This window comes from Hyaena hyaena, unplaced genomic scaffold (genome assembly GCF_003009895.1).
Source record: "Hyaena hyaena isolate Hyena2069 unplaced genomic scaffold, ASM300989v1 scaffold_9, whole genome shotgun sequence".
NCBI classification, from domain to species: Eukaryota; Metazoa; Chordata; class Mammalia; order Carnivora; family Hyaenidae; genus Hyaena; species Hyaena hyaena.
Window position 1 is genome coordinate 6,569,182 of NW_024080641.1, and position 23,699 is coordinate 6,592,880.

The window sequence follows — 23,699 nt, forward strand, 5'->3', positions numbered from 1 at the left end:
AACATTATTTGTGTTAACACAGTGTCTCTGACTTAAAAAGCTGCCCTTTCAGGAAGAAGGTAAGGGGAAAGTGGGGAGAAAATACCATTTTGCCACTATTTGGTTTCCATACTCTACAGTGTACTTAGTAGACATTCAGAATCATTTGTTGATTGATTCCATGATTCATGCTATTCTAATAATCATCTATTCATACATATATTCAGTAGACATTTGAGCCCCTAACGTGTGCCCAGTGTTTGCTAGGTGGTGGCTATCGAGAAGGAAGTGTAAAACTGCCTCTGTGGGACTCCCACTAGACATAGAGGCCCACGGGCAACTGCTCCAGTTCAGAGAGGAAATTAAGGCACAGAGAAGTTATAGGATTTGTGCACCATCATGTAGTCAGTTAACCACAGAGCCACAGGACTAACACTCAGATTTCCCTACCTGCTTGAATTTCTCTCCATGTGCAGCTGCTGGCTGTCACATTTGCAGCTGTGGTGAACTCTAATGTGGACATTTAGAAGGAGCCCACAGATGCCTTGGATTAACCAGAAGGAAATGTCTGGCTCAGTCATGACCATCTGGGACATTTTGATTATTACTATTTTTCTTTCACTTTGACTTTGAAATGAAGAAGACTAAGCCCAGAAAGCAAGAGTGGAAGATTTTTAACAGGGGTTACTGAAATGGCCTCCAAAAGCCTGTGTTTACCTCTGTTGAGGTATTTCCTGCTGAACTCTAATGGTCTGTTTTTTTTTTTTACATCCATATTTTTATTTTTTATTTCATCATTATTATTATTTCAGTGTTTATTTTATTTATTTTGAGAGAGTGAGAGTATATGCCAGTGGGAGAGGGGCAGAGAGAGAATCCCAAGCAGGCTCTACACTATCAGCATAGAGCCCTATGAGGGGTTCAATCTCATAAATAGTGAGTCCTGACCTGAGTTGAAGTCTAGAGTTGGATGCTTAACTGACTGGGCACCCAGGTGCCCAGATTTTATTATTATTATTATTATTATTATTATTATTATTATTATTATTTTGGAGAGAAAGAGCAGGGGAGAAGCACGGAGGTAGAGAATCTCAGGCTATCTTCATGCTCAGCATGGAGACTGACGTGGGGCTCAACCCCACAGCCCTGAGATCATAACCTGAGCTGAAACCAAGTCAGATGCTCACCTGACTGAGTCACCCAGGCGCCCCGATGATTTGGCTTTGCATTGGGTTGCCTCCATAACTCAGATCAGTGAGGGCAGGGGCCAGGTCTGGTTCATTTTTGTGTCTCTAGGGGATAGTGTATAGCAGGCTCTAATAAATATTTCTTAAAAAATAAAACTGAATGAAAAGCATACGCCAACAGAGGTGTGGGGTGACTGAGCAGCTGCACAAGTAGGAAAAACCAGTGTCATCAAATCAACTGTTGTAGTAGGTGGCTTTCTCACGCAGGTCTAGTGCCCAGAATGGAGAAGTGGGTGGCTCTGTGGTTCTGCTGCTCTGGTTAGAGCACTCTGAGTTTCTAAATTTTTTTAAAAAATATTTTTATTTATTTCTAGGAGAGAGAGAGAGAGAGAGACAGTGTGAGCAGGGGAGGGTCAGAGAGAGAGGGAGACACAGACTCTGAAATAGGCTCCAGGCTCTGAGCCAGCAGTCAGCACAGAGCCCGACGTGGGGCTTGAACCCACGAACCGCAAGATCATGACCTAAGCGAAAGTCGGATGCTTAACCGACTAAGCCACCCAGGCGCCCTGCACACTCTGAGTTTCTAACACTCTGGTTAGAATACCGAGTTTCCATTGCACTAGACACACTTCCCTTGCTCATTGGAAAGGGACAGGAGAGTGTAGGGGCTTCAGAATCGTCATCTGGGAAAGGTCTGTTGTGTGAAAGGTATTAGATGTATTTCAGTGCCTACAGAGAGTAGGATTCAGATTGGTGAGACTGCATCAGACCCATTTGGTTCAGGATGAGAAAGAGCTGCCACAGCAAAGTAAATTTCCTTAGAAAATGACAAGTTTACTGGCAGAGTTCAGGCAGGGGCTGGATGTCTGAAAATGTGTCATAGTGATTCTTTTTTTTAAGGTTACAAGGGCAGAGCTTGGCTTGGAAGCCAATTTCCTCACTAATACCACATTTTGTTAGGTATTATAAAAACTACCCTTTGAAATGCAACATTACTGTATGATGTAGGCTATCTTTCTGATAGCTCCTTCCAGTCATTGTGGGTGGTTGTGATTCTCTTATCTAATCTGTGACTTGGACTTCACCCTCTGCCAATCCTACCTGCTTCCCTGGCAAGGTGATATTAAGTGCATTTACTGGTCATGGCCATGAGATGGCAGCGGTGCCCCACTGGTGTTTTCTAAGAACTCTCCTCACGCTTGAGCAAGTGTGGGGGTGGGGGTGGCTGCAGTGTTAGGATTAGGAAAAAATAAGTGAAAAAAAGAATTGGACACAAATGAAGTAAATAGATAATTTTTTTTTCCTGTCAAGTGATAGAAACCATTGCATTTTAGAACTGAACACACTTAAAGAATTGTCTCAAACTTTAATTTGCTTACAGATCACGTTGTTGAAATATAGGTCTGATTCCTCTGGTGGAGCCTGAGGTTCGTTCGTTCATTCGTTCGTTCGTTCCTTCCTTCCTTCCTTCCTTCCTTCCTCCCTCCCTCCCTTCCTTCCTTCCTTCCTTCCTCCCTCCCTTCCTTCCTTCCTTCCCTCCTTCCTTCCTTTCTCTTTTTCTTTCTTTCTTTCTTCCTCTCTCTCTCTTTCTGAGATTCTGCATTTCTAATATAGATGATGCCGTTGCTACTGGTTGGTAGACCACACTTTGAGTAGCAAAGCTTTAGAAGTCATTTAAGGGATTAGTTTTCACTTCACCTCATTTCTGGTTGAGAAGAAACTGAAGTCCAGAGAGAGTGTGTGGCTTGCCTAATGAAGGCATGACTTTAGCACGTAACTTTTTTGGATTTAAACCTAAGCTTCTGACGCTTAGTTCAGTTCTCACTCTCCTGTATCTCACAGTCCTCTTTGCTGTTCTTAGTGGCATCTCTTTGGTGTAGGAACCCAGAACCCCCATTTTTGCCACTATTCCCTTTGGTCTTTGCTCAAGGCATTGCTTTGGATTGCTTTCTTTCTCAAAATCGTTAGTGGCTCTTGTGTAACTACAAGATCAAGTTCAAATGACTCTTGTCTAGTTTTCATGTGTACAACATATGGTCTCATCTTAGCAAGCTTACCTAACTTCCCTATTTCTTAATCTTATTTTCCCACCATAGTTCTTGCTCCTTCCTCTTTCCGAAACATACCATGTGCAGTCTTCTCTCAGTGGTGGGCTGTGGAGTTACACATATCTGCTTGCTAATCCCAGATCCACCACCAACCTTGGCAAGTTACTTTACCTTTCTGAGACTCAGCATCCTCTGAAATAAATGGTAGGAGTTTGGGAGGGATAAATAAAATATCATACAAACTTGCTCTCATTCCAGAAAGCCCCCTCTGGATTAGCGTCTACAGTAGTACCCAACACCTGGCTCCCCGTGCTTGCGTTTTTCCCTGTCTCTGTTTCCTAAGACTTGACCACTCAGAGGCCTAACCTGAATCCTGCCTCTTTTGTGAAACCTTTCCCAGCCATTCCTGACCTCATTGGTCCCACCCTTCTATAAATTATTTCACTGAAGTATTAGCATTTAATTATGTGCCAGCCTCTCAGTGAGACCCCATAGAGAGGCTTGAGGGATACCTGGTTTTGTAATAATTGAGGGATAATTGAGTTAAATCTTTTTGTAGTGCTCCCTGAGAGTTAGAGGTGCTCTCTCTTCTGTCACTCATTGCCGAGCAGCAGCTCCTCCTGCACCAGCAGCACCAGATGCCAGTAGTTTGTGAATACTTTAGGGGTAGTTCTCATCAGGGTCCTTCCTGACTCTGGATTTGGGTTAAATTTGTGTTCCTCTTTGCATGTTATCAGATGGCCCCTCCAAGGGAGGGGTTGATGAAATCCCTTTATGGAAACCTCAAGATAACGCTAAGGAAGTTGAGCCCAATATCATTGCTTCAACAGCCTGGTGTCAGGAGATTTGTACATTTTCCTATTTCATGAAATTTACAACAGGGTCCTTACTTACTTCAGAAGAGATTAAGGACAAAGACCAAGTGGGCAGGGCAAGATTGTTTAAGGGAGATCGGGTACCTCTCACTTAGATTCCATGAATAATCCATTCAACTGTACCCGGAAGTGCTCATCTTTGCAAGTGTGGTCGTGTATTTATAGTACATGATTTATAATTTCCTCCCTCAGTGGCAATTAGGAGCTCATGTCAGGTTCATGACAGTAAAATTATATGGTGCTTTTATAGGGCACATATGAAGGGCTGGACACTTAGCATCCTGCCTTCTTCTTCTTCTTCTTCTTCTTCTTCTTTTTTTTAATGTGTACTTATTTATTTTTGAGAGAAGTGCAGGGGAAGGGAAGAGAGAGAGAGAGAGGGAAAGAGAGAGAATCCCAAGCAGGCCCCACACTGTCAGTATAGACATAGCCTAATACAGGGCTCCATCCCATGAACTGTGAGATCATGACCTGAGCTGAACTCAAGAGTTGGACGCTCAACCGACTGAGCCACCCAGGCACTCCCTGCCTTCCTTTTTTAAAATAGAGAGCAGTTGGGGCGCCTGGGTGGCTTAGTCGGTTAAGCGTCCGACTTTCGCTTGGGTCATGATCTCGCAGTTCGTGGGTTCGAGCCTCGCATTGGGCTCTGTGCTGACTGCCAGCTCAGAGCCTGGAGCCTGTTTCAGTCTGTGACTCCCTCTCTCTCTGCCCTGCTCACGCTGTCTCTCTCTCTCTCTCTCTCCTAGAAATAAATAAAAAAAAACATTAAAAAAAATAAAAAAATAAAATAAAATAGGGAGCAGTCTACTGCTGAAATAGAAAGTCTACCCATCACTTTCTCAATCAGGGGATTTTTTGGCCTTTGCTTTCTCCTCCTATAAGTCCATGCCAAAGTCCAAATACATTTATCTGTGCCTGGAACTGGCTGTTCTTTTAACAAGAGAGGCCTGAGGAATGGCTTCCTTACTGATTTCTAGTATTTTAATCTTCATTGTTTAAAGTGGTGGTTTCCAGCCCTGGATGCTGGTTACAATCACCTGAAGGGCATTTAAAACCTATCAATGTCTGACTTATCCCCAGAGAGTCTGATTTGATTGGTCTGTGGTGTGGCCCAGACATTTGTAGTTTTTAAAATCTTCCAAGTAAAAAAAATTATTTTATAGAGAAAGCTTAGCCAAATGTTCAATATTAGCATCACCAGTAATGGGAGAGATATCAATATCACGGGCCTGATATGATGGACTGAGAAGGCATGTAACCGCTTCTGTGGCATTCTGGCCAAAAGTGCATAGTCTAAATTTAATCATGAGGCTATTTTAGGGAAGCCCAAACTGAGGGTCACTTCACAGAATAATTGGCCAATGCTCTTAAAAAAGTTAATGAAGACAAAAGAAAATCTCAGGAAGTGGCCCAGATTAAAGGAGACTAAGGAGAAAAAAACTGCCAAATACAATGTTTGATTCTAGATCAGTTCCTAGTCCAGAAAAAGGGCCTTAGTGGAAAGGCTGATGGAATTTGAACAAGATCGGTAGATCAGTTCATTGTATTTTTTTTTAAAATTTATGTCTTTATTTTATTTTATTTTATTATTTTATTTTATTTTATTTTATTTTATTTTATTTTATTTTATTTTATTTTATAGACAGAGACAGACAGTGAGAAGGGGAGTGGCAGAGAGAGAGGGAGACACAAGATCGGAAGCAGCTTCAGGCTCTGAGCTGTCAGCATAGAGCCGGACATGGGGCTCAAACCCACGGACTGTGAGATCAAGACCTGAGCCAAAGTCGGACATCCAACCGACTGAGCCGCCCAGGCGCCCCGATCAGTTCATTGTATTATATCAATGATAATTTATTGATTTTGGTAATTGTACTATACTTACCTATGATATTTATATTTGGGGAAGTTGAGTGAGGGGTATGTGGGAACTTTGACTGTTTTTGGAACAGTTTTGAAGGTCTGAGAGTATGTTAAAATGAAAACTTAAAGAAAGAAAAGCAAACAAAAAAGGCTTCCAGGGAAGTAATGAGTTGCCAGAGTTGAGAACCATATCCCTGTCATCTTGCCTCCCGTTTTGCCTACCAGAATCCTTTTTCTGGCAATGCAATTTTGTGATGCTGTTGAGTTTCTTAAAGCTTCCCAGTTACTCATCTGTAGGTAAGTTCAAATTCCTTAGGCTGCCATTTAGAGCCCCCAATTGCTGCCTTGCTCAACCTGCGGTTTGCTTTCTCGTGTCTGAATTTATCCTAATTCTTTCCCTTATTCCTATAGTGCCCTTGCCTTGCTGCTTGGCCTCCTGAAGTATCATTCAATCCTAAAGCCCATCTCAGACTGACGCCCATTGTATCTCTGCTAGAACCAGTCATCTTTCCTTTCTTTGAATTCTAGTAGGTAGGATAGTGTGGAGTGAAAACATGAGGTTCAGAAGTATGTGAGTCTGAGTCTTGGTTCCATTTTTTACCAGTTCCTGGAGATGAGACAAGTTAATTGACTTCTTGCAGTTTTGGTTTCTTATTTGCAAAATAGGGATAATAGCATTTACTTCAAAGGGTGATTCTGAGTATTGGATGAGGTATAAACATAAAGGTCCCCAGGTTCCTTCTTCCCTTGGTGTGTAGCTCAGCATTCCTCAGAGGGATTGTGAGTGCAAAGGCTCTAGTCAAAATTTTCTGCTGGACTTTTAAAACATATTTGTATCTGGTCGTCACTAAGATGACAGATACTCCTGAGCTGAATTGAGTGCTTGGGTCTTTAAGATTCAGCTGAGATTTGTTTTTCCTGGAACCCAACTCAGTGAACAAGTGACCTTTGGATACAGGAATGTAACCCAACGGAGGGAGAAGGGAGGAACAATGGGTTTCTAAATGGGAGATGCTGTGATGCCTCCCACACCCTCCCCTTTGCTCTCAGTCAGACAGCAGTAAGCAAGTAGACTCTTTACTAAACTCCTTAGACCTTCAGTCCTGTCATGCAGCCCTTACTAATCCATTCCGTGCCCAAGTGCTGTATTCAGAGGTGAGTCAGGTCCTCTGTTTGGTGAATGCTTTCCATCCTTCTCTGCCCTCTCCACCCACACAGCTCAGTGCTCTGTGCTCCGGTTTGGCCCCAGTCCCAGGTCTCTAGTACTGGTCTGAGACAAGCCCAGGAGGGGCAGGCCAAGAAGGAAGTCAGATGCCAACAGGCATGGAAAGAGACAGGTGGGGCTGCCATTGTTCAAGGCCACAAACTCTGGGTGTGTTTTATGACTCTTTCTGCATTTAGAATTTCCTCCCCTTTATGACCATTCCACGAGCTCTCCCAGACTCCTGCTTCTCATTACATCTTCTTTTTCTATTGTACCTCTTTTGTGGCCAGAGAAAAGCTGTGCAAATGGTTGACAATTCAGTAAGAATGCCTTTTCATGAGGACCAGATACTTTCTTCCCCAAAGAGATTGAGGTTCATAAAAGCAAGTTTTTATGGGATGTGCATTGCGACGGTGGTGTGAGGGAACACCAGCATAAGTGAAGGGTAAGATGGAAAACAAAGTACTGACTTTTGAGTCCTGCAAATGGGGTGAGGGAGCAAAAATCGTCTGGAAGGTAGATTTCATTCAGGAGACCTCGAAATATCAGGTGTTCTCTTCCCAGATAAATTATTAACATTATTTGGGGGGGAGATGAGGGTAAAATATGAGTTGTGGGATGTTGGGTAAATTACTTAATTTCTCCATCTCAGTTTTTTTTTTTTTTTAATCTGTTAAAACAGGGATGGTAACACTCATGGGATTTTTTTATGAAGACTATGGCTAGGTAACAGCCCTCAGGATGAGTGCTGAGTGTATGAGCCATTACAATTATGGGATTAGGTAAAGGTGCCACCCTGGTCACCTGGGTGGGGAGGCACTTTTTAGCCACTGCCCTGGAAGGCCAGATGGAGATGAAAATGATAGGGGAAAGTCCCTTCTGGGAATGGAAGGGTTGGGTCGCAATAACTTATGAACAACATTCTGAAAAATGTATTAATCTGATGGCAGGATCCCCAGAGGGTGTGTAGCTTCTGTCACAGTTACTGTCCCTCAGAGTCTGGGAATGTGTCCTAGAGTTCAGTGGTCTTGCTGTAAGCTGAGCCTAGAAGGGGGCTTTAGTGGACATCTTGCAAACAGCATTCATCCTGCCAGAGGAATTCCCTGCTGTGGCCAGGCCTCCCTCCTGTCTCTGCACTATCCTTTTTTAGGAGTATGGAGAAAGACTGCAGAAGGATGAAACAAGGAAATGAATGTATAGATTAACAGGGGAGAATTGGGACTGTCATGTGGAAGTTACAAGCAATTCTATATAAGTTTTATGTGAGCATAAAAGGACTTTTAAATAATTTTTAATGTTTATTTTTAAGAGACAGAGAGAGAGCATGAGTGGGGGGAGGGGCAGAGAGAGGGAGACACAGAATCCGAAGCAGGCCCCAGGCTCTGAGCTGTCAGCACAGAGGCTGACATGGGGCTTGAACCCATAAGCCATGCGATTATGACCTGAGCTGGTCAGATGTTTAACCGACTGAGCCACTACAAGGACTTTTAAAAAGCCCAGACCTCTCCTTCAGATATCAGATGATGAAGGACCATAAGGCAAGCTGAGGGCCAAGCACAACCAAGGTGGGATATGTGTGATATTCCTCAGGCACTCCTGGCTGCCCAAGAACAAGGGAAAGGACAGAAAACAAATGGTTAAACTGATAGTCTCCATAAGTTTACAAATACCTCATCAATAGCCTGATCAGGAACTCCCTACTATCTTAATGATAATGCTTTACTAGAGGTAAAAACAACCTTAGCTTGACAATAGCTAGGCCTCCAATAATCTGTAAGTCCTCTTTAGCATATGGAAATCGCTTTAAAAAAACTTCCTTTGACTTTACCTACCCCCCAAACTCCACAGTATATAAGCTGTCACTCTCCCCAACCCCAGTGTAGCTCTTCCTGCCCATGGGTCCTGTCTCTGTGCTTTAATAAAATTACCTTTTTGCACCAAAAACGTCTTCAAGAATTCTTTCTTGGCCATCAGCTCTGAACCCCACCAGTACCTCAAAACCCCATTATCAAGACACCAAGAAGCACTGAAGCAGAATCACAAGAAGTGGGTAGTAGGGCCTTCTTTGCTAAATGAAGAGAAAGGAGACAAAGGAGGAGACAGTGGGATGGTGAAGGCAAGGATGGAAGGAATTGGTTATAATGGGCTAATCACATGCCAGACAGTTTAACTTACAATTTTACTGTCTTTTCCTAATGCACTGTGAGTATCCTTGTGCTACAGGTGAGAAAAAAAGAGGGTAAATGTGGTGAAGCAATGAGGTCCAAGGTCATCCAGCCAGTTAACGACTGACTGGTATGCTTCACCTGAAAGTTTGGGCTCTTGCCTGTGTGTCAGAAGAAAAGTGAAAGAGAAGGAAGGCAAAGCAAATTTCTATTGTAGAATTTAGAGAAGGTATGTGTGGTATGCAGAGTAATGGCCTCTGCCAAGTATCCACATCCGGACCCCGGAACCTGTGGGGATTACTTAATTTGGCAAAAGGGACTTTGCAGATGTGATGAAGGTCTTGAGATGGCAAGAGTACCCTGGGTTATCCTGGTGATATCCATGAGCAGTCACAGGGTCCTTGTCAGTGAGAGAAGGAAGCAGGAGAGCCGGTGTTGGAGACCTGCAGCAAGGATGTGAGCAAGTCCACCTGCCTTTGTTGGCTTTGAGGGCCGAGGGTGGTGGTGGTATATGAGCTGAGAATACAGGCAGCCTCTAGAAATGGGATCAGGTGGAGAGGCAGATATGCCTCTTGAACCTCCAGAAGACATACCAGTGTACCAACACCTGGATTTTATCCAAGTGGGACCTATTTTGGACTTCTGACCTCCAGAACTGTAAGAGCTGGAAAAAGAAAGTATTTGGTCTTTGCATTCCAGAAAGTTATAGTCTGTTACCTGGAAGAAGAGACCAGAAGAAATAAGCCGAAATGTTAAGTAATTTGACAAGTCTACATTACAGATGGGAAATGGTTTTCTTTTCCATACTTAGTTTTCAAAAATAAAAACATTAAATATCATTACTCCAGGATGTTACAAATAGAGCTAAGTTCAGTGTGCTGTGGGAGCACAGAGAGGGAAGCATTCATCTGCCTGTGGGAGCCCCTTCAAGGTCTGTGCGAGAGCCTCTGTTTTCTTCTCCCTTCCCTCTCTCCACCCTGATATTTGAGGGTCAAGTCCCCATGAGCAGGTCATGAGCTGAGGACATGAGCAGGAAAGGGAAGGGTGTTACAGGCGAAGGAACAGCAGGTGCAAGGGTAGGAAGGGAGAAACAGAAGATGCCCCTCCCAACAACCCTCCTGGCCTAGAAACCGTGGACTTTGTGTTGAGGGTAAGTATGAGACTTTGTCCTTCAATCTAAATGGTCCATTATCTCAATGGGTCAGACCCAAAGGAACAAATCTCTAGGCATCAAGGAATATGGTCAAAGACCTCTCATGGGGCAAACTGACATTCCGGCCACTAGGAATCATATCAAGTAGCTTTGGACTTGGTGTAGGGGGACAATGTGCTCATGAAATAATGTTGTTTAAGGCTCAGGCTTTTCGACTCTTTCCCTCCTGTTTCTTGCAGTTTTGCAGGAAGGGTTTGTTTCCTTTGTTGAGGGGGTGGATGTGTAGCTCTGAGTTTGTTTTGTTTTTTTGTTTTTTGTTTCTTTCACCAGCAATTAAGGAAATGGTAGAGTGGCTGCTTTCTCTACTAACAGTCTCATAATGGAGCCATCTAAATCTCATCCTGATTCCTCCACCCTCTAGGAAGCGACGCCTTTTCCTGGTCCCCCTAGATCCTGGGGGACTCAGATGCCATGCAGAGCTCTATGTGAGGGAAAACAAACAAACAAACAAAACCAGGAGTGAGTAAGAACTGTTGCAATTGCCTCTGTTTTCTTCTCCCTTCCCTCTCTCCACCCTGATATTTGAGGGTCAAGTCCCCATCTCTGGGCACAAAACTGGTTTTCTTGCTCCTGTTATGGTTTGGTTCCACCCACCAAGACAATGGGCCTTTTCTACCCCCCCCCCACCCCCCCCGATAATCAAAGGCCGTTGTGTTTGGCCCTAGGAGTTCCACTCTGAACTGGTGCCAAAGCTCTAGCCTTCCTGTTTCTGTTCTTTCCAAGTCACCTGGGAATCTGCAGACTTGTATAGTGCAGTAGGGGGTCCTGAGTTACGTTCAGAAAAAAGGGCAGGTTGTGGGAATCCCACACGGTTGTGCTTGGGAGAGTCTTTTAGGCCTCTTGGCAAAGAAGCAGAATTGTGGGATGGGAGGGACCTGAGCTCTGGTGGTGTGGCTAAATCTCTGACCTTGAGTTAGTAGATTTGTTTCTCTAGTCCTTAGCTTTGCTGGCTGCACAATGAGGTGCTTTGGCTAAAAGAGCTTAGGCTCTGCTGTTTGAATGCCCTTGCCATATATATCTTCCTTCTTCCTCGATGAAGCCTGTATCATTCCTTCAGGGCCCAAGGATCCACCATCAGATAAAAATAAACTTTGGTGATGTCTGTGTGAGAGGCAACTGACCCCTAGATGTCATGTTCCCTGGGTGGCTGGCCTCCTTAGCTAGAATAGAGTGGTGGGTATTTTTTTGGCCTCATCTTATTTGGGTGCTCTCTTTGCTAGCAGGAGGGTTAGAGCCCTCCCAAATTGTGAAAGTCTTGACACCCAGCCTAAGGAGTTTGAACTCCTGTGAGTGGGGAACTATCAGAGGATTTCAGTGGGAAGTGACCTGGTCAGATTGTATTTCAGGACACGCGCTCTGGCAGCTGGTGTGTTGCAGCTGCTGGGAGTCTGCCCTGGAGTCTGAGATCTGAGCTGGGAGAGCAGAGGCGGGAGAGCCATATGAAGAACTGTCAGGCCTTGGTGAGTGACCAAGGGGGTGGTGGTTGGTGGGGGTGCTGACGATAACTTGGAGCTGCGTCTGGTTTGGGCTCTTGGGTGGATCAGGTGCCATTAACCCTGAGATGAGGATGAGGGATAAGCTGGTTTGGGACTGAGATGCTATATGCAGTTTGGGATGTATTTGGAGGAGATGTCTGCGGATGGTCCAGGTGGAATTACTGTCTGGGCAGTGGGAAGAGGCTGAGGAGGAGGCCAGGCCAGGGTAAGGAGGTGGTGGAGGCAATGACTGAGACGAGGGAGCGTGCCCGGAGCCTGTCCCTCAGCTTAGCCCTGTTCTCAGCACAAGAGCATGGATGCACAGGCCTGAGCTCTACTCTCCATCAGCCTTTTCTGTTAATCAGAGTGATTTTTCAGGATTTCTTCCAGACAGATATTCTTAGCCTGGGGGTCACATTAACTGCCTATAAGTCTTCTGGAAAATGGGGGCTGTAAGTTGATGGAGGGGGAAGGTAAAAAGCAGGGAAGGCAAGGAAGGGCTTTGGAAAAGTTAATAGAGAAGAACAGGCAATCAGAACATACCCCGCAAAGCACTTGGCATCGTTATAAAACATAAAAATGCACAATGTAAATTCAAACTTTTGGGGTACCGGGTGGCTAAGTTGGTTAAACATAGGACTCTTGGTTTCAGCTCAGATCTCACAATTTGTGGGTTCAAGCCCTGCATTGGGCTCTGTGCTGACAGGGCAGATTGGGAGTCTCTGTCTCCCTCTCTCTCTACCCTCCTCCACTCATTCTTTGTATTTCTCCAAATAAATAAATAAGCTTAAACATTTTTTAATATTTTTTATTTATTTCTAGGAGAGAGAGAGAGACAGTGTGACCAGGGGAGGGTCAGAGAGAGAGGGAGATACAGACTCTGAAATTGGGTCCAGGCTCTGAGCTGGCAGTCAGCACAGAGCCCGATGCGGGGCTCGAACCCACGAACCGCAAAATCATGACCTAAGCGAAAGTCAGATGCTTAACCGACTAAGCCACCCAGCTTAAATTTTTTTTTAATTTAAACTTTTGTTGAGGGCCCAGTGTCCAGGGGCAGAAGGGGGTTATTGAAACTAGCAAGGCATAGGGAAGAGGTATTTAGGATTAAGCTAATAATGAAGCTGCTAGCTCTAGAAACCCTATAGCTGAGATCTGTCTATCACTTGATCTGTCCATTTCTTGTGAGAAATGAGTTTAGTGTGTACATATTGCAATATAAAATACTAATAGCCCACAAATATAGTGTGCTTACTAATTATGGTACCACTAATGACTCGTAGAACAAAACTCATACCCAACAAACACTGTGTGTGTTCTACCTACCAGGTAGTGTGCTAAGCACTTTAAATAGCTAGATAACCACAACAGCACATGCAATGGAGTGGGTACTTTCATAAGCTCCATTTTACAGATGCAGGCGACTCAAGTGCAGTTATCTGCTCAGGGCTTTGCAGCTCATGCACTAGAGCCAGTTGGAAGCCAGGCCCTGGAGACTTCACAACACATACTTTTAGCCACTCAGTGTCAGGTGGGGCAGTGAGGAGGTAGGACTTCTCTTAGATGGTCCTTGAACATCTGTATCAGAATTATCTGGGGTGTTTGTTAAAAACTGAGAATCTATAGGTCTCACCCTAAATCAACTGAAAGCAGAATTTCTTTTTACTTTAAAAAAAATTTTTAATTAATTTATTTATTGTTTAATTTACATCCAAGTTAGTTAGCATATAGTACAACAATGATTTCAGGAGAAAATTTTTAATGCCCCTTACCCATTTAGCCCAACCCCCCTCCCACAACCCCTACAGCAACCCTCTGTTTGTTCTCTATATTTAAGAGTCTCTTATGTTTTTTCCTTCTCTCTGTTCTTATATTATTTTTGCTTTCTTTCCCTTATGATTATTTGTTTAGTATCTTAAATTCCTCATATGAGTGAAGTCATATGATATTTGTCTTTCTCTGACTGGCTAATTTCGCTTAGGATAATACCCTCTAGTTCCATCCACATAGGTGCAAATGGCAAGATTCCATTTATTTTGATTGCAGAGTAATACTCCATTGTATATATATACCACATCTTTATCTATTCATCCGTCGATGGACATTTGGGTCCTTCCCATACTTTGGCTATTGTCGATAGCTCTGCTATAAACATTGGGGTGCACGTGCCCCTTTGAAACAGCACACTTGTATCCTTTGGATAAATACCTAGTAGTGCAGTTGCTGGGTCATAGGGTAGTTCTATTTTTAATTTTTTTGAGGAACCGCCATACTGTTTTCCAGAGTGGCTGTACTAGTTTGCATTCCCACCAGCAGTGCAAGAAGAGATCCTCTTTTTCTGCATCCTCTCCAACATCTGTTGTTGCCTGAATTGTTAATGTTAGTCATTCTGACAGGTGTGAGGTAGGATCTCATTGTGATTTTGGTTTGTTACTTCCCTGATGATGAGTGATTTTGAGCATTTTTTCACGTGTCTATTCGCCATCTGGATGTCTTCTTTGGAGAAGTGTCTATTCATGTCTTTTGCCCATTTCTTCACTGGATTATTCATTTTTTGGGTGTTGAGTTTGATAAGTTCTTTATAGATTTTGGACACTAAACTTTTACCTCCCATTTCATCTGTTACTTTTAGTTTAGCTGATTGTTTCCTTCACTGTGCAGAAGCTTTTTATTTTGATGAGGTCCCAATAGTTTATTTTTGCTTTTATTTCCCTTGCCTCTGGAGATGTGGAAGAAGTTGTTGCGGCCAAGGTCAAAGAGGTTTTTGCCAGCTTTCTCCTCTAGGATTTTGATGGCTTCCTGTCTTATATTTAGGTCTTTCATCCATTTTGAGTTTATTTTTGTGTATGGTGTAAGAAAGTGGTCCAGGTTCATTTTTTGCATGTCATTGTCAGTTTTCCAAGCACCATTTGCTGAAGAGACTGTCTTTATTCCATTGGATATTCCTTCTTGCTTTGTCAAAGATTAGTTGGCCATACATTTGTGAGACCATTTCTGGGTTCTCTATTCTGCACTGATCTGAGTGTCTGTTTTTGTGCCAGTACCGTACTGTCTTGATGATTACAGCTTTGTAATATGTCTTGAAGTCCAGGATTATGATGCCTCCAGCTTTGTGGGGTTTTTTTTCTTTTTCCCGAGATTGCTTTGGCTATTCGGGGTCTTTTCTGGTTCCATACAAATTTTAGGATTGTTTGTTCTAGTTCTGTGAAGAATGCTGGTGTTATTTTGATAGGGATTGCGTTGAATATGTAGATTGTTTTGAGTAGTATTGACATTTTAACAATGTTTGTTCTTCCAATCCAGGAGCATGGAATATTTTTCCATTCTTGTGTGTCTTCTTCAGTTTCTTTTGTAAGCTTCTACAGTTTTTGATGTATAGATTTTTCACCTCTTTGGTTATGTTTATTGCTAGATATTTTATGGTTTTTGCTACAATAGTAAATGGTGTCAATTCCTTGATTTCTCTTTCTGTTGCTTCATTATTGGTATATAGTAATGCAATAGATTTCTGTGCATTGATTTTATATCCTGCAACTTTGTTGAATTCATGGATCTAGCAGTTTTTTGGAAAAAGCAGAATTTCTCAAACAGTGATAGTGGAGACTACTGAGTGGGGGCTGGATGTCTGGATTCTGGAAGGCAATGGAATCTTGGCTTCTTTAGTCACCCACAGTTTGGGTATCATCCCCCTGTGGATCAACAATGTTGCTTCCTTGGGGCGCCTGGGTGGCTTAGTCGGTTAAGCGTCCGACTTTCGCTTGGGTCATGATCTCGCCGTTCGTGGGTTCGAGCCCCGCGTCGGGCTCTGTGCTGACTGCCAGCTCAGAGCCTGGAGCCTGTTTCAGTCTGTGACTCCCTCTCTCTCTGACCCTCCCCTGCTCACGCTGTCTCTCTCTCTCTCCTAGAAATAAATAAAACATTAAAAAAAAAAATTAAAAAAAAAAACAAACAAAAAAAACAATGTTGCTTCCTTTCTTTCTCTGGGCTGTTGGAAGGATACATTCCATCCTGAGAATGGATGAAATCACGCTGACATTTATTTATGATAGGGAGGCATTTTGAAGCAGCATCCTTTATTCACATTTTCCTTTCACCCTTCATTTTCTTCTCTCCCCTCAGGGTGGCTTCACTTCTCTTGTATGTCCCCTGGGGTCACAATGGGAGGGGAGAGGAACAAGGGAGGAGTTCAGGGCTCTATAGGGGCTGTGCCCTGAAAGGGGCAGTTGCACTGGGGGGTAGAGCTTTCCATGAAGCTTAGCTGCTTCACCCTGTGAGCATGCAGACAGCGGGGCTGCAGCCTGGGATGTGAGGTGGAGACCCTGTCACCCACAGCAGTGGGCTTTTCTGAAATGGAAGATTGATCTCCTAAGGGCTCCAAGCCAGGCAGTAGAGATAAACAGGAGGAAATACCATTCTTCCTCTCATCCACTAGCGAGTTTGGAGGGCTGATCAGGTTATACCCCTACCTTGAGTGAGGAAAAGGAGGACAAGGTTGTTTTATACAGTTCACTTTGGAGGGATATTCCTACACTGTGGCTCAGGGAGATCCAGAAGTAGGGGGAGAGCCTAGGAGTGAGAAGAGCTAGTTCTATGTGAGCTGAGTGTGCCTTGAGAAAGTTACTCGCCTACTCTCGACTTGGGTTTTCTTATATGCAATTGAATTTGGCTGAGATTATCTTTTACGTTCCTTCCTGTCCTCAAGGTCTGATGCTGTGATTAGCACCTAGTAGGCAGGGGTGGGTGTGGCAGAGCCCTGAATGCTTCTTCTGTCTTGTGCCTGCCTTCCCCCAAATGAGCAGGTTGAGAATTCTATTTGTGCCTCTTCTTGCACAGCTCTGTGTTTACTTCAGTAGCCTGAAGATGTCCACTGTGGGTGTGGTGAGGACAGTCTTTGGAGTCGGGAACTCCCCCTCCCCCTTGGCCATGGGGAAGGAGGGCCTAGTTGAGGGGTTCCTTGCCATTGCACAGAATTCTCATGTTTTGGTGTGATATGACTTCCCTTCCTGTACTCCCACCTCTTCCCACAACTTTCCCCTGAGCATCACATTCAGTTTCTGGAATGGGCTATGCTTGTTTGATTAACTTTCCTGGCTCTTTCCTGCTTGTGGTTCCCTGAGACAAATAGCAGGAAATTCTTTTCATAGCCATCAGGGTCTCTGCTTCATGTTTTTCTCTTTCCCTGCAAAACCTGACAGAACACACATGGCACAGAGACACATGTGCATGCTCTAGCTCCCAGTGTTCCTCTGCGGTGAAGGGTGGGTGGAGCTGTATTCTTAATATTGCCTGGGGGCCCACGGCACACTTACGTGAATCATGTGTGGCATGCTAATGGATTCTGTGTCACCACCATTTAGTTTAGAGTGGGTGCTGGGAACATGCACGTGCATGTTACAAGTGCCTGGTGTGTGCATGCAGATGGGAGCGTGGGGTCAAAGTGGTCGTTGCTGAGAGGAAGTGATTCAAGGAGCTGGTTTGCCCTTCTGCTTTTTTAATGCAATGTGCTGGTAACATGTTGTCAGAGCGCTGATTAAAAGATGTTAGAAATTTCCTTAATCTGGTCTGAAATTCACTTTGTTTTATTTTTGGGTGTGTAATGTGTGAGGGTGTGAGGAAGTGGAGGATGAAACATCAAACCCTGCTGAGCAATCAAGGCCAGTTCTCAGAAATTGGATATTGGCTATTTAGCTATCACCACACTTGGATTTGTGAGCAGGATTCAGAGGATCAGAGAGCTTCTGTGACAGAGGTGTTATCCTATTCTGGGACAATTAGAGACAAGTTGACAAACAGGAAACAGGTCAAGTTTGGAGCTTGTTTCTAATCAATATCTAGGCTTTCTAACCTTTAAAACAATTTAATTTCACTGATACTGTTACCTAACTACCAACTATCAGGTGCTGAATTTTCAAGGATAAATGAAATTCACTCCCTGTCCCAAGTTATTAATGGTTGGTCTTTTCTTGGACAAAGCTCTCTGGGCCCAATTCCCTCAGTACCTGACTCTTATACTAGGCAGCTTTTGAGAGCTCTCAGAACCAGACAAGTGAGGCAGATGCTAGAAATGGTTGATTCAGGAGAAAGGCAGGAGCCTAGCTCCTTGCAGTGTCTGACTCTCCTTTTCAGGACACAGTGACCATAGGAGGTAGGAAATGGCTCCTTTGAAGATGTTGTGATAGGTAATATGGTGGGGATGGCAACTCCAGTCGTCCCTCACCAGGTCTTTCAGCTCCTCATGACACAAGAGCTTGCCCTCACGCATCCCCAGAGATGGACAGGAGTGTCTGTTCCTTGGGGCCCCGGAAACAAGATTTGTTAGCTACTCCTGAGAACATCATCAGTGAGAAGGAAGGGCAATTTGAAGTCCTGCAGAGTTATCTTTAGGGAACTACTATTGCTTCACTCCAGATCAGGAGGTTGGCAGTAGGAGAGGGTGGGGTAGAGAGAACGGGGCATAAAAATGCTTGGACTGATTGGTGCCGAAACTTTTTCTGATGTTCTCGTACTCAGTTCATATCCCTTCTACCCTAGCGAGGCACCAAGTGAACTTGGGTAGGATTCCCCCCTCCTTGGAAAAACCATGTTGCTAAGGCTTTGTGATGTCCTCTTAAGACTTTTTCCTCTTCAATACTGCCTTTCATATTCATTTCAGCCTGAAGTCACTTGTGTAAAATTACTGGGGTTAGGGTGAGTGAAATATTTCCATACCCTATATTCTTGGGGTTGGTTCTGGGCCCTGCAACATTTCTACTTATACAGGTTGGCCCTGTGAACTTAGTTCTAGCCTGGTTCCTTGTGGGCTCTTTCATACTCCCTGTGAGAGGCTTCAAGCACTGGGATTTCTGAGATGTCCATGTGCCTTTGGAATCAGATAGACCAGACCTGTATTTAAGTTCATGCTTTGTTCTTTACGAACTATGTGACCTTGGCAAGTGACTTACGTTCTTTTAGCACTCAGTTGCTACACCAGTCAAAAAGAGATGATGACTACATAATAGTTATTATAACAGTAAAATGTATTGAGCATCTTACATTATTAATTCAGTGAATCCTCATACATTCTAGGAATTAAGTGCTAGTGTAGTTGTCATTTTTCAGATGCAGAAATTGAGGCATGGCATAGCAGGACCAGGTCCATGCAACGTGTAAGTGGTGGAGCTGTGATTCTGAACTTGCACAGTTTGACCCCAGAGTTTGTATCCCTAACTACTGCACCAGACCTTGTATTCACAGAATGTTAATAAGAATTCTTTGAGATTGGGGCACCTGGGTGACTCAGTCGATTGAGCATCTGACTCTTGATTTTGGCTCAGGTCATGATCCCAGGATTGTAGGATTGAGCCCCACATTGGGCTCTGTGCTGAGCATGGAACCTGCTTGGGATTGTCTCTTTCTCTCTCCGTCTGCCCATCCCCCACTCACATGTGCATGCACATGCTCTCTCTCTCTAAAAAATAAAAACGTTAAAAAGGTAAGAAATCCATACTTTAAAAAATGTTTATTTATTTATTTTTGAGAGAGAGAGAGAGAGAGAGCTCACAAACAGGTGAGAGGCAGAGAAAGAGAGGGAAATACAGAATCTGAAGCAGGCTTCAGGCCCTGAACTGGCAGCCATCAGTGCAGAGCCCAACGCGGGGCTTGAACTTAAGAACTGCAAGGTCATGACCTGAGCTGAAGTTGGATGCTTAACCAACTGAGTCACCAAGGTGCCCCCAGAAATCCATATTTTAAAAAAATTCATTGATATAAACATTTGAAGCATTGGATATAGTGCTTGGCACATAATAGGTACTCAGTAAATGGTACCGGTTAACACCAGAGTGGAGAAGCCTGCTTCCCTGTGGGGATGTGGAAGGTGTGGCCCTGCGTCAGGGTGAGGCAGGAGAGACAGGACTTCCTGCCGACCTGGAGTTTACACAGTGTCAGGGCTTCTTCCAACCTATCTTTATGTATGTATGTATGTTTATTTTGAGAGGGTGTACGCATGCAGGAGCGAGCAAGGTGGGGTGGGGCAGAGAGAAACTCAAGAGTTAGACTCTTAACCAAGTGAACCACCCAGGTGCCCCCCAACCTATCTGTTTTAGACAGGACTTATTGGCAAAAGTCTTGTTCCTGCAATCCCAAAGTTGTCTGACAGGCCCCGAAAGGAAAACACAAGAGGTGAAACTGAGTGGCCTTAGGGAGCGGCCTATGACTTTTCATTTCCTGATGTCTTACGCATTTGATCAGGGCTTCCCATAGGCCACCTGTGTAATGGACTGGGGCTACTGCCTGTATTGGCACAGGGTGGAATGTTAGTGCCAGGAAGCCAGGGAGACCCTGCAGGAACCCAGGGAGACCTAGATGTGGGCTTTGGAGGAGGGAGGGATCAAACTGGCTCTGCTGCCTTGGGTTGTGTACCTTGGCTCTCTGCCTGGCCCTGGAAACAGCTTGGTCAGCAGCGAGCAGTTCCGGTAGGCCTGCTCTGCGTGAGGTGCCAGCTGGGTTTGGAGGCCACAAGGCTTTGGTGGCTGAGGGACCTGGATTCCCTTCATGGCTCTGCCACTTTTTAGTCGTGTGGCCTTGGCCTTTTATTCATGTTCTCTGACCCTCAGTTTTCTCATTTGTGAGAAAATTGTGAGGATCAAGTGAAATAACATACATAAAGCACCAGGACGGTAACTTACATACTGTAGTTGCTTAGTAACTGTTCTCAGTCACAGGTAGGTGCGGTTGGGGGAGGGGAAAAATATAAAATACAATTCCTTCCTTTAAGGAGGTTACAGTCTGGGTGTGGTCAGAGGAATAAGACAGGTAAACATATAAATCAGAGTCAGAGCTACAGGGCACTGAGTGTAGCAAACAGAGCTTTCGGAGTTCAGATGTAGGAGAGCTGCCCTGTGGACTAAGCTGCTCAGGGAAGGCTTCCTGAACAAGTAAACTGTGCAAACGTGCAAAGGTTGGGAGGAAGGCGGAGGGGCATTCCGGGAAAATAGATGAGGTCAGGTAGCATAAGTTCAGCGGAAGGAGAGGAAACCAGTTGGATACCCTAAAGTAGAACTGTCCTTGACAAAGGTCAGGCTAAGGCAGATATTCCAGCCGGGATTTTTAAAAAAAGACAGAGGAGCGCCAGGGTGGCTCACTTGATTAAGCATCTAACTCTGGATTTAGGTTCAGGTCATTATCTTGGAAGCCCCATGTCGGGCTCTGCGCTGAGAATCTGTTTGGGGTTTTTCTCACCCTCTGTCTCTGCCCCTCCCCCACTCATGCTATCTCTGTCTCTCTCAAAATAAATAAATTAAACTTAAAAAAAAAAAAAAAAGACAGAGAAAGGTGAGTTTCAGGCAGATTTCAGGAGAAATTCCAGGGTCTCAAAATTAAAGTGATCTCTAGGTAGGGCAAAAGAGGTGGCCGCCTTTAAGTTCAGGCCGGGTTAAAGTTCTGGAGAGGAGCCTGAAAGGACAGAAAGGGAAAGGAAGGGCTCGCTCCTTCCTTAGGGAAGCTGGACTTGCCAGCTTACACAGAGCGAGTGCCACCCAAGGTTTCCTGAAAGGGAGTGAAAACTAAGTCAGGCCAAATCTTTGGTGAGCCAGTTAGGGGCCTGAGGAGTTGGATCTGATGTCCAAGGAAGTTCAGATGTCAGCAGGTGGTATCTACTGAGAATTCCCTGGTTAGGTTCTGGCTATCCTTGACTGAAAATGTCTGTCTTTAAAAAAAATTTATTTTTCTTTTTCTTTCTTTGTTCCTATTTGTTAGTTCTTCTGAAAAATTAGTCAGTCTTGGTTGAACTAAGTAGAAAAGGTTCATTCTTACCTAACCAGTATAACTAGGGTGGTTGTAAGAACAATTCTGGAAAACAATGTGTTGGTGGCCATGGCCGTCCATTGCCTGTTTGATAACTTTAGTAGCATGATTGCACTGTTATTATGCTCTATTCTTTATGAGTACGTATTTAACTTTTCTTACTCCTCTGAAAGCAACTTAAGGTTAGAAATTTTGTCTTTGTTTCTGACTTTTATTAAAGTATATGTCTAGAAACTACTAACATTATAGGTACCCAATAAATATTCATTAAATTGGAGGTTTTTCCATGTGTCTCACACAGATGCCAGTAAATGCTTGATATTTTCTTTCATTCATTCATTCATTCATTCAATCTCTTGAGAAGTATTTAGTTTCCTGAATGACTACTAGATACTAAGCATTATATTGGGCATACAATGGGAATAAAATCTAAGGGTTTTAGTGGTCCTTAAAGAGCTCATAGTCTTGTGAGATAGTCAAATAAACAGACAATTACAGAGCAGGATGACAAAGGTCATGACTGAGGGACAGATGGAGTATTATAGGAGCATAGAGGAGGGTCTCATAATTCATCTGGGATGAGGGTGGAGATGTTGAGACCAGTCAGATAGGCTTTTTTTTTCCTTTTTCTTTTTTTTCAAGAGCACATTCTAAAGGAGGAGTAAAAATTGAGGAAAGTGCCTCCCAGGCAGAGGGAATAGCATGTACAAACTCAGTGGTGTGAGGGGCACCTATATATTCAGGGAACTGTAAGTGGTTGAGTATATTGTAACAGGGAGTACAGAGGGACAGTGGTTAGAAATAAGCAGGAAACATCATGAAGAGCCTGGCATACTAGGTAAAGAAGTTTGGATTTTATCCTCAAGGTAATGGTATGGGCATTGACATGATCAGTGATTTTAGGGAGATCACTTTGACTGTCAAAGTGGAGAACAAGTTGAATCAAAATGTTGGAGGAAGATGAGCCAGAGCAATTCAGCAAACAGGACAGGTAAGCTAGGTGATTGCTTTCTGCTTCTCTAGGGTACTCCTTTCCATCTTGAGGGACCGTGTCTCCAGTACCTGCCATAGCACCCAGTTAACAGGAAGCACTTCAGAAATACTTCTTACTCCTCTTTGTATCTCACAAGCCTAATACAATGCCTGACACTTGGAGGTGCTCAGTGAGCAATGGTTGACTCCACCACTGTGACTTGTGCTAGCAGCTACTGAGCACTGATTTGAAAGTAGGGTGGGTACCCTTATTCCTGTGGTCACAAACCAGGCAAAATTGCTTTCTGGGTTAGAACTGACTTTGAAGATACCTTTTGTATGGCCTTTCTCAAGATGTCTCCAAAGATATTCTCTATCTTCTGATGAGTCTTTGTTCTAAAATGGACAGTGAGAAGGGTGCCTTGGTGGCACAGTTGGTTGAGCATCTGACCTCAGCTCCAGTCATAATCTCATGGTTCACAAGTTTGAGCCCATGTTGGGCTCTGTGCTGACGGCTCAGAGCCTGGAGCCTACTTTGGATTGTATGCCTTCCACTCTCTCTGCTCCTCCCCACTCATGCTCTATCTCTTTCTCTCTCAAAAATAAAAACATTAAACAGTGAGTTACTTTAGGACAGGAAACATATTTTTATATCTCCAGGACTTATCACAGAGCATGATACATATAGTAGGTGATAGGAGATATTTGTTCCATGAATTTTAAATTCATTGTTTTGGACCTGAAATATATTTCATGAAACAGGTTGGTAAATGTCGATAAGGTGCTGATTCTTCCTCAAAAGCTTTTTAGATTTTTTTTAAGTTTATTTATTTATTTAGAGAAAGAGAGGGTAATGGTGAGCACTAGTGGGGGATGGGCAGAGAGAGGGAGAAAGAAAATCCCAAGCAGGCTCTGCCATCAGTGCAGAGTCCAACGTGGGG